At 37.6% G+C, this 12,332-nt stretch overlaps 1 protein-coding gene across 1 annotated transcript in view; it reads right to left on the minus strand.

Annotated features, from left to right (window-relative positions):
• Positions 1–12,332, minus strand: part of Dnajc1 (DnaJ heat shock protein family (Hsp40) member C1) — a 218,729-nt gene that overhangs the window by 110,753 nt on the left and 95,644 nt on the right. The window lies entirely within an intron of this gene.

The following is a 12,332-nucleotide window of genomic DNA, read 5'->3' on the forward strand; positions in this document are numbered from 1 at the left end:
CTTCATAATTGTAAGCAAATCAAAGGTATCTCATGGGGTCTGTTTCTTGGGATTATACTAGAACTACCAGATAATGAATTAGGGAAATTATATAGAGAGACTTCCTAAAACATTTGAATACATAGTGAAAATATTTCTTTTTATTCTTTCAGTCAGACTTTTGTGTTCCTAATTTCTAGTACAATCATTCTACAAACCATGGGTCAGTCACACAAATGTATACTCAAAACAGCATAGATAGTAATTCACCCAAGTACTCACCCTCCCATACCGATATCTCTCTCTCTCTCTCTCTCTCTCTCTCTCTCTCTCTCTCTCTATCTATCTATCTATCTATCTATAAATTATACCTACATTTCCTCAAGGTCTGGGCTAAGGTTTTATGGCCCCTTAACATTTTCCACCCCACTCCCTTAAAAAACCTCAACCCTAAAGGAGTATTACTTTGTAGCAAGTCATATCAGTCATTTATACCTTGGTGTGAATGAATGAATGAGCTTATTAGCTTCTTTCCACAGAGTAGGTTTTAATAGTAGGGAAGAAGAAAAGGCCAGGAAGGCATTGGCTCCTTGAGGGGAGTAGGAAATGTGGCACCATGCAAAAAAAAGAAGGGCACAGATTAGTTATTTATGAGTATAGATTGAAATATATCATCATAGTATATAGTACAATGAGATATAGTGTTTATGAGGACAGACTGACTTTTGAGACAAGATCTCACTAGATACCCCAGTAGGCCTTGAACTCATGATTCTCCTACCTTAGCGTCTCACGTGCTGGGTTACAGGTGTAAATCAACACAAGAGAGAAGATTTTGGAGTCTGCCTATCTTTATGAAGAAGTTAGCTCTTTTATTTTACCAGCTAGGAGACATTCAGCGAATTGTTTCTCTACAGGTCAGTTTTCTCATTCATAAATGAGGATAATAAAAGTGTCTAACTCAAAGGTCTGTTACAAAGATTTAACATTTTACTATTTAGGAGACACTTAGGATGCCACCTTTACAGTTGGGTCTTCCATACATTAGCTTTTTTTTTAATGGCTTCTTAATAATTTGCCATCATTGTACTTTCTACTACAAAGTAAGATTGAATTTTATGTTTCACACCTCACCAAAATGCCTCCTGTCAAAGCCTGTACCTTCCTGCTTCTCTTACTTCTCCTTGTCTGCACCCTCCTGACTCAATGAAAAGACCTGTTACTACTGGGCAGTACCAGCCTCTTCTTAGAGGTCCTGCCAACCTTTAACATTTCTCCACTAAGGTTTCCTCTTCCTGCCACAGCAAGTAATTCTACCAAGAATCTGCTCTGAAGTAGTCATGGGAGCCTAAACCATCCCTAGGGTTGTAACGTATCAAATACTTAAAGCTACTCTAGCTAACTCAAGGTTGTTCTGCATTCTCTATTTTATTACCTGCTTGTTCAAGGCAAAGAATGTCATTTTCCATTTGCTCAAGCTTTAAGCATTCATTTAAATGTTCCTGATGTTTTGTCCTTAGCTTACTTGTATTTCAAATTACAGTTATAGTTTGCCTTTTCTAAGAACTATTACTTCCCTAACAAATTTACCATTGTAACTAAACAATTCCGCTATGTTTCAACCATTCTTGTGGATATTACAGTATAACATGCTTAAAAGTACACTACAATCAGGAAGATTCTAAGAGGAGAGTGATCACATGGTGCGGCAGCTTGAAATTCTGTCTTATATAGGACAAGAGATGAGATTAGAGATAACCTGGTAACTACCATAAGCATTTTTAAGGCTCATCAAAGGAAGAATACTATGAATATTGTATAAAGTTCCAGAAATGGAGATTTTAATTTTGAATAAATATAAAAAAATAATTTTCTAATAATAAAAATTAGCTGAAAATAAACTGACTTTGTATGTAGTATTCAAGAACAGAGTGGGTGGTATTCCTTAATATATATTCTTTTTCTTTTTTTTTTTTGGTTTTGTTTTTCGAGACAGGGTTTTTCTGTGTACCTTTGGAGCCTGTCCTGGAACTTGATCTGTAGACCTGGCTGGCCTCGAACTCACAGAGATCCGCCTACCTCTGCCTCTCAAGTGCTGGGATTAAAGGCGTGTGCCACCACTGTCCAGCCCTTAATATATATTCTAAAGAGATTCAAGCATTCAAAAGGGTTTGAAAAGATACACTGTATTTAACACACACACCCCAACCTCCTTGCTAATTCAAGATAATAGAATTGTTTAGTGAAGAAACAAAAAAGTTGAGTCTAAGATAAATTCCAGTTTATTAACACAGGAGGTTAAAGATTTTCTGTTGATATAAACACCCTATCTATTCCCCTAGCCTTTGTAAACTGCCCATGACAATATAGATTAATAAATGTTTCGTAAAAGAACAAACAATTCTTTACTATCTCAAACTGACTAGTTGGGGCTCTTTAGTACTGTATCAAAACTATGGCATTTACATTCTTCCAGAGTCTGTCTTCTTAAGGAGCTTGTAGTTCTCAGGGCTAGAACTTTCAAGAAAAGCTTTTCCTCTAGAAACAATGTTCTTCACATTTAAATGTTCTTCAAGAGTTCAAAATCTGCCTGTATAGTCAGCAAACAAAGGTTTGGTTTTATGTTTAAGAGTGTGGCAAATCTAAAGGATTTACATTATTAGTATTTGTACATGATTATGAAACATGGGCTTCTGAAGAAGAAGCCATTGGGCTATTATATGTGTTTAGATTTACCTCATACACCACTGCTATATGTGTTATGCTTTTAAAGATATGTGAGGATGATTTATGATAAAATAACAGTTTCACTTAAAGAATATGTAAAAATCTACATTAAATTAAATCTTAGACTGCAGAATACATGTTTCATGAAAAAAGGAGTATTTCTTTTCTTTGCTTGGATGGGCTGAAGGTGGAGGTATATCTTTCTGAAATCAGCTGATAGAAAAGATCATGGAAATCTCTGGCTCTTTGTACTTGCCATGGTGAACATGGATGCACAAGCTAGACTCAGAAGGTTTGAGGTAACAGCTAGATGCCATTGAAGGCATCATTGTTCTAATCTGAGTGGCATGTGACCTGAACAATGCTCCATTTCCTAATAGCCAATAGACAAGCGTCTAACCTGCAAAATAACTGCAATCTATTGGAATTTTAGGGTGATCTGTGCCTTACCAAAAATCTATCAGTCTATTATTGTGACAATAAGTTGAGGATCTCTCGTATATAAAAATGTTTGAGACCAGAAGCATTTCAAAGTTCTTATTTTTCCAATGACTACTGCATATTCACATATTTTGTCCAGTTTTGGACTATGTGCACATATATAATGGGACCCAAATCTAAACATAAATTTTTTTATGTCTCACATATACTTTATAGACATAACCAGAAGGTAATTTTACAGACTATTCCTACTTTGCATGAAACAAGGCCAGTGGACACAGAATCATCTGAATCATGCCATCATGTCAGCACTCAAAAAGTCTTAGATTTTGGATTTCAGATTTTTGGATGTGAATGCTCAAATGGTGCTAGTGAGTTGTACAGAGAACATTCATTGGGAACTTTTAGTTAGCCTGACAGAGGTTTCATTATAGAGAAAAATTTAGTAAGATGTAATACTTCTGAGATAGGTAGGTTGTAGTATTGAGAAAGTCCATACATCAATCTTTAACATTACTGACATAGCAATATTAAAATAACACTCTGGCCGAGAGGTGGTGGCACACACCTTTAATCCCAGCACTCAGGAGGCAGAGCCAGAAGGATCTCTGTGAGTTCGAGGCCAGTCTGGTCTACATAGCAAGATCCAGGACAGGCACCAAAACAACACAGAGAAACCCTGTCCGGAAAAAACCCAAAATAAATTTTAAAAAGATTCTGAGTTGGCATTGTTGGTTATGTTTTAGTTTACTTTTACTTCTCCCTAAATATCTCAAAATAAGAAGCAATCTGATATTTTAGAAAAGATGGGCACTGTAGAGTGGTAGGAGCAGGAAGATGTGGGAATAAGGAATGTGGAAGAGTCCTGGAGAGAGGTAGGTGGAAAAAAGATGAAGGATGTCTCATGTAATTCTGATTGTTTGACAGCATCAATCTCTTGATTGCAGCTTACAAATAACCTTCCAATAGGAAAATACCATAAGCACATTTCTGAAAACCTGTCTACAAAGTCACAGGTTCTATTACATTTTGTTGTTCCATTCACTTAATGATACATTCTTAGACTTACATATAATGTATAATAAGATTATAATAAAGAGAAGAAAAACTTCACAATTGTATACTTTGGGTAAGAGGTGAATTTCCAGCAAAGAGCTAGAAAATATGGTTTCCTCTGCCTGAGATAGTCCTACTGATAGGGATGCAAAGCCTAAAAGTTGCTTTTGCATTTGGGATGAGACAGAATAGGAGCCATCTACTTAACCTAACCCAACACAAGTACTACCCTCTACTTTTAGAACAATGAAAAGCAGCCTAAATACTCAGAGAAATTCAGATCAGACACTGGCATTTTCTCTTTTCTATTTCTTATATGCTAATATTATTGTTATCTGTTTCAACTTTCATGTATAATGTGAACTAGTTGTGGCCTTTGGGCAATTTATTTCACCAATCTGAGTCATGAGTATTTTTCAACTCTAAAATATGGCATCAGTGAGACTATGTATCTTTAATATTCTCCCCAATTAACATTTTTGTGGCTATTTATGTTTTCTGCATCTAGCAGTAAAACTAGAAAATTCTGTGTTGTAGACTGTATCTCCAAGAATCTGCACCTTATTGTGCTCCTCCTACACTTACAGAAGGTAAAAATACAAAATTGTGTCTTACGTTGTGAGGTTTCTCCAGTTTCCCTACATCTTAATCTAGCAGTGGAGCTTCAGTCTTAGAAACTTCAAACTAACTTTCACTAGATTATGTAATCCCAATATCAAAAAGGCTTGCCTGCAATTTTTAAAATGTATTTTAGACTTATAAAATAAGTGGCTACATCCCTTGAAAAATCCATCTTTAACTGTGAGTAGAAGGGCAGGCCACTAAATTTCCAACAAACTTTAAGGGGCTATGCACCCTGCTCCAATTAGCTGTAAATGCTTCCTATGCTTGGATTCTGACAAGAGTCTTGGCAAGCAGAAGCAACGGACTAGAAATGAAAGGCTGGGCTAAAAAAGGGTGGCCTCCAGGCTTCCTTCAGTTAGGGGTCCAGGGAAAAAGCTTCTGAGAAGGATGGTTGCTTCCACAAATAGGTAATTTTGTAAAGTACCAATGGATTTTATGCTTTTAGGCTATTTTAAAAGAAGGTAGAGTAATACAGGGATGATACCCATGTCTTCTCAGCTACTGCTTTTATGTAGCCCATGAATTCTGATGGAGGTGAAGGGTGTGCACACTGGAGCCTTCCTATGATAATCTAACATTTAATCATAGTTACATTGGATGGGACTAGAACTTAATGTGAAAAATTTGTAACTTTAGGAAATGTACATCTAAATAAATTTTATATATTACTAAGAAATGTTACACATCACGTAGTAAGCTGCTAAAACAATAAATTCACAGAAAATCAAACTATCAATAAAATGTGGGCATTTAAGATCTTGCCAAGACAAGGTAGGAAGGCCCTTCAGAATATCCTACTTCCCAGAAGAGTCTGTCAGATGTGCTAGGCCTGTGGGCCGAAGATGGATGCCCCAATGTTGAAGAGGAACCTTGGGTGACTGTCCAGGCAGCCAGCTGTTTCTGTCATTTCTCACATTTTTTTTGGAAGTTGCTTATCTGCACTTCCTGCTTACTTAGGTAATATTTCCTTCTTGGGTCTCTGAGGGAGTTGAAGATTAGATAGTTATAGTTTTCCTTGATAACAAATTCAGAAAAGAAACTCACTAAAGAGGTGTACAGTGTATAAGTTTGAAAGACATCAAAAGATAGTTTTGGGTTGGTAATACAAGTTAGGATAGAAAGTGAATTAGGTACAACATTTTGGCCTCATCAAAATAGGATAAATAATAGAGTATTTTTTCTGAATTTGTCAAATGTTAATGGCCTGGACATTGTTAATGTAATTCTTGACTGTATATATTATATACAGTTATTATACTTATTGTATACAGTTTTTCTTATATTAGTTACAATATTTTTAATATTTTAGACAAAAAGGGGGAAATGTGGTGATATTTGTAATCTAAAAAAATAAAATTTGCCTGAAGATCAGAGGACAGAGCCAGCCATAGAGTTAAACCTAGAGGTCAGGCAGTGGTGGCATACATCTTTAATCCTAGCACTCAGGAGGCACAGGCAGAGATCCATTTGGATCTCTGTGAGTTCAAGGCCACACTGGGCTACATGAGATTGGTCCAGTCTAAAAGAGCCAGGCAGTGGTGGCACACACCTTTAATCCCAGCACTTGAGATCTCATGCCTTTGCTACTAGTATCTGGGAAGCACACACACCATTAATCCCAGCATTAGGAAGGTTAAGACAGGAAGTGATATGGCTGGGTGGAGAAAGTTGTATAAGGCGTGAGGAGATAGGAACTTTTGGCTAAGGACTCAGAGGCATTCAGTCAGGGTATTTGTGGAGTTGGCGAGGTGAGAAGTGGCTGTGGCTTGTTCCTTTGTCTCTCTGATCTTTCAGCATTTGCCCCAATATCTGACTCCAGGTTTTTATTATAAGATCATTTAGGGGGATTGGGGATTTAGCTCAGTGGTAGAGCGCTTGCCTAGCAAGCACAAGGCCCTGGGTTCGGTCCTCAGCCCTGAAATAAAATTTTAAAAAAAAGAAAAAAGAGGGAAAAAAAAGATCATTTAGGATTCGTGCAACAATGTGTCTTACTTCAGGCTATCAGATGTAAATTAATAACCAACGTTAGATAAGTGGTACCTTCTGAAATAGAGGGTCTTAACAATTATATTATTATGGACTCAAATATATCCAACTCCAACACACATGGTGATTAAAATAAACTAGGTTATAAAGATAAAACTGAAAATATACAACACTGATTATATATTATCAATTTCTGCTACTTTCTTGAATACAGAACATGATCAATTAAAAAACATCCCAGGGGCTGGAGAGATGGCTCAGAGGTTAAGAGCACCGACTGCTCTTCCAAAGGTCCTGAGTTCAATTCCTAGCAACCACATGGTGGCTCACAACCATCTGTAATGAGATCTGGTGCCCTCTTCTGACCTGCAGTCATACATGCTGTATACAAAATAAATAAATCTAATAAAAAAAAAAAAGAGAGAGAGAGAGAGTCAGTCAAGCCGGCTAGTAGTGGCGCATGCCTTTAATCCCAGCACTCGATCTCTGTGAGTTCGAGGCCAGCCTGATCTACAGATTGAGTTCCAGGATAGGTAGGACTGTTTCACAGAGAAACCCTGTCTTGGGGAAAAAAAAAAAAAAAAAAAAAAATCCCAGGGTCAGAGGTATAGCTCAGCAGTAAAATGTGTGCTTAGTTAGCATGCCTTAATTAGGCCATGGTTTCAAGCCACAGAACCATACATGCACATGAGCATGCGTGCGTGTGTGCGTGCGTGCGTGCGTGCGTGCGTGCGTGTGTGTGTGTGTGTGTGTGTGTGTGTGTGTGTGTAATCTCCAGAAAGGTATTATGAACCTTAAAATATTTTTGTAGATGATATATTTTGACAATGAACATAAAAGCCCAGCTTAGTCAGACTATTAAAGAACAAGTACTCTGTTCAAAACTATTACGAGAAGAAGAAGCAGACTAGAAAGGTGTGGAAGTTGACTGGGGCTATATGCTTGTTAATGTTAGAGTTAAATTACAGCATCAAAGCATAGAAGCCTTTTGATACAATTTAAATTCCTTCTAATTTATATTCCATGTCCTTTGCTGATCACTTTACTGAGATTTTTACTTATCTAAATACTTTGTCAAGTTCTCCAGTTTTGCTCATAGAGTCACGCATTATAGTTCTTTCTTGTCCATTAACTCTATCCTTTTTAAACATTCTTTTCAGACTTCACATATAAGATTTACCTGATAAAAATTAACTTGCTAAATAAATAAGCCTAAATCTAGAGATTGGGAATATAGTCTTTGATGGTAATATGATATCCTCCTTTTCAAAATGTGGTTGAAACTTTTCCTTAGCTTTAACACAGTATGGTTTTGTGGGAAGTGCTTTATCTACGAAATTGTCTGTGTATAATACCACCTGTGGTAGTTTTAATTTAATTGGCCCCCATAAGCTCATGGGAAGTGGCACTATTAGGGTGTATGGCTTTTTTGGAATAGGTATGGCCTTGGAGCAAGTGTGTCAGTCACTGTGAGGGTGGGCTTTGAGATCTCATACAAGCTCAAGTCACGCCCACTGTCTCACTTCCTGTTGCCTGCAGATCAAGATGTAGGACTCTCAGCTTCTTCTCCAGTACCATGTCTGCCTGCACGCCACCATGTCACATCATGATGATAATGGACTAAACCTCTGATAATGTAAGCCATCCCAATTAAATGTTTTTCCTTTATAAGAGTTGCCGTGATCATGGTGTCTCTTCACAGCAACAGAAACCACTAAGATACCTCCTAGTACAAAGTGGTCACTTATATGTTAAGGTTCTATTTCATCTTCCAAACTCAGTTCAAGTGGTCCCTCTTGAGTTTTCCTTGTCATACTAAATACATACAACTTACACCTTTGAACAACTGCAGGTGTCACTGGATACTACATATTTGAAGCTTAAATGACCTACTAATCTGGTATCTGTATTCATGTGCTATAACTGGCTGGTAAGTCCTAGAAAGCATATTCATTTCCAGTGCCCCCTGTCATGCCTTGTTTTTATATGTCCTTACCATATTTTTGACTGGCTGATTTATTTTTCAACAAATGACCAAAAGGAGATTTACATATCAAATTTTTATTTAACTATTCTCATTTGGATTTTTGGGCGTGAGAGACAGAAAAGAATTTAGACAAATAGGCAATAAGAAGTCTTCTTAGGGATCTCCCATGCTAAATAATAAAAGAGAACTTAAGAGTAAAAAGCGAGCAAAACGCCACTGTTCTCAATTCTGCTGGAAAATTTTAGATACATATGAACTGTAGTAAAGGAATTAGTATGTAAAAAATGAATGGGAAGGAAGTTGGGAGAAGAGTTGCTATGACAACATATGGGTTCAGATCCTGCCTGTGTGAAGTTCACTTGCTAGAAGCCTCTAAATATTCCACTTCCATATACTTTGCAGCTCAGTTTTAATTAACTTTTCAGGAAATCCAAGAGTTTTACACCAGTTCTCTCAACTGACAACTACTTAACTAGTTTACTATGTACTCATAAGGGGCTTTGCAAGCACTTAGAGTTGTGTCAGTCAACCTTGGTATTACAGTACATGATTCAAAATATTGTGTACGAAAGATAAACTATGAGTAGGCTACCAGCATGGTTTCTATAAAAACAAGTGGAATTTTGTAAAATTCAATATGAAAGAGGCTGCATCTAGATGTAAAAGTCTAGAGAGAAATCGTAAAAATCTATAACAACTATAAACTTATATTCCTTCACAAGGATCTAGCTTTTAAAGAAATCAAGATGAAAATCCACCGTCAAAGAACACATGATCATAGGTTTGGTTTATACAAAGAAGAGGGCAATGACCACTGTTGAGCCAGTTCCTATGTAAATGTTAAATAATGACTCTATATTACTGAGTAGTGAATAAGCATAAAGTACATGCCTAAAAAATTGAGATATATATGATATATAACTTTTATATGTAAATTGTTAGTGGCATTTTTTCTGACTACTGTGCTAAATAACTAGTCTTCTTCAAGTTAAAGTGGCTACTTCTGAATTTCACAAGTACGTTATTTAAGAACATCTCATGGAGTCCCAGTGTCATCAATGGCACGTGTATTCAACATTATTCAATTTTATGGAGGATGAATTAATACACAGGTCACAACAGATGGAAAACAAGAATTCAGACCATGACCTAATTCTAAAAGCAACTATTCAGCACTGCTTTACTGATGTCTTTCATACGTTAATGTTTTCATGTGTGCACGTGTGCACGTGTGTGTGTGTGTGTGTGTGTGTGTGTGTGTGTGTGCGCGCGTGCGCGCGTGGTGTGTACACATACACATACTTGGGCCATAGCACATGTTTGGAGGTCAAAGGACAACTATGTAGAGTTGGTTCTCTCCCTTCACCTGTACCTGAATCCTGGAATGGAACAGGCTTACTCAACTTTTACCAGATGAATTTCTCTGAGACCATAATGTTTTTTAGTATAAAGTACTATTTCTATACTATATACTATACACTATACTTTATAGTATTTATATAGCATATAGTGAGGTCCAGAAAAACTAATTGTAAGTTCCTAAAGAAGAATCAAAACATCAAGCAGTAGCTTAAAAAAAGGGGGGGGGGGATCACCTCATTTTCTTTCTTAGAATGCTTATCAGTAAGAAATGATTACAGCAAAACATAAAAACTTAGGCTTTTACAGTCTGGAAGGCTAATGCCTCAGTGAAAGTAGAAAGGCAAATGCAATCACACTGAAAGTTAAAACTTTAAAATTCAAACTGATCAAGAGTTAAGGAGTGCAGAGTTTCTAAACGTTTCTAATGCTGCAGCCCTCATGTTGACTCCTACTTTATAAAATTATTTTTGTTGCTACTTCCTAACCATAATTTTGCTAGTTATGCATTGCAATGTAAATATCTGATATTCAGGATATCTGATATGTGACTCCCGAGAAAGGGTCATGAGAACCACTGTTCTAGGGAGATAGGTTGTTCGCTTGTAAGACTTAATACAGCAACTGGCTGCCTGGCACCAAGTGGCCCAGGCTGGCAGGCACCACTACGATGACCAGGTATGTGGTGGAGAAATGGGAGAGAAGGAAAAGCAGCGTGGTTTGCGCACTATGGAGAGAAGCGGAACTGAAGACTTGATGGAGGTGAGGAACAGGCTGATATGGATGGCCTACACTGTTACCTGAGGCCATAGTGATGTCTAGGTCTGAGCTGCAGCTGAAAGCCATGTCTAGGTCCGTGGCCCTACTGCAGCCATGGTCTGTGTAGATGTCAGTAGTCCTTGTTACCACCATGGGGGTCGCAGGGGATGGGATGGGAGAGCTGATTGCACTCCTTGCCAGCTGCCCTCAGAGGGAGAGCAGTTCTAAGTGTCATGGGTGCAAGAGAGATGGCTCTGGGACCCTTTACAGCCCTAGGAAAACTGCCTACCCCCTCACTGGCTGCCACAACGGGAGGGCTGGCCCTGCATGTGAGAGAGCTGGTCCCATCCCTCACCATCATGCAGGAGAGCTGGTCCTCAACCCTTGCCTGAGGAAAGTGGTTCCGGTGGAAGCCCAGACTGACCAATTCAGCTACCACTCAAGTCCACATCCAGGGCTTTGAGTTGACATACCCTAACATCTACCCCATCTGTGACCTGCTGGAATGTGTAAAGGGACTGGTCCTATGGAACCATAGCCCCAGGATCTCCATGACTTGGAGCAACAGCAGGATATCCGAAAGAAGTTTTGGTGAGGGTCCAGTATTGATAGTGTAGCAAAAACCAGAGGCCTTGAACCAGACCAATAACCCATTGCAATCAGCATCTGCAATTAAAGCTTTTGGACAACACTCTGTGATACACTGCAGCTCCCAAGGCCACTTGGGATAAATGAACACGTGATGGAGAGGCAGGAAAGATAGAGCAGTGAATTGATTTTTTTGTTTTTCTTTTCTTTTTGGGGGGAGTCTACAAGGTTGAGCGCAGACATGGAAGGAATGGGAAATGAATGGGATTGAGGTGCATGATGTGAAATTCCCAAAAATCAATACTATAGATTGCCTTCTGTAAAGATTCTAAAATTGTTTTTTTTTAAAGGTTTTTTTAAGGCAAAAATTTGCCCTGAAGACATTTTTCTGTCACACGTTCTCATAAAAATAGTTCGGTAAATATAGTTTTCCTCTCTCTTATTAACTGTTACTGACATAGTATAAAAACATCTGCATATTTTCCCAAATAACATGTTAAATAACTAAAAGTGTTTATTGAGTATAAACACAACCTAAGATTCTATAATCAATGACTATTAGCATGAATTATGCTCATAGAAAAACCACTAAACAATTTCTTAAATGATAGAAAAAGTCAGACTAGGAACTTTTGTTCTATTTTCCCTTTGGACAAAAAAAAAAAAACCTCACTAAAAGAAGGAAAAAGAAAATAAAATACAGCATAATTAGTTTCTGTAAATGATTAAAAAACCAGTTCTGCTATGTGTAGTACAGTGGGCAGACCTGGCTCTGTCTTATAAACACTTCCTTTTGAAAAAAAACATTTCTCCATTTCTCCTCCAA

The sequence above is a fragment of the Peromyscus californicus genome, unplaced genomic scaffold (genome assembly GCF_007827085.1).
Source record: "Peromyscus californicus insignis strain IS unplaced genomic scaffold, ASM782708v3 Scaffold_8__1_contigs__length_139910024, whole genome shotgun sequence".
Lineage (NCBI taxonomy): Eukaryota > Metazoa > Chordata > Mammalia > Rodentia > Cricetidae > Peromyscus > Peromyscus californicus.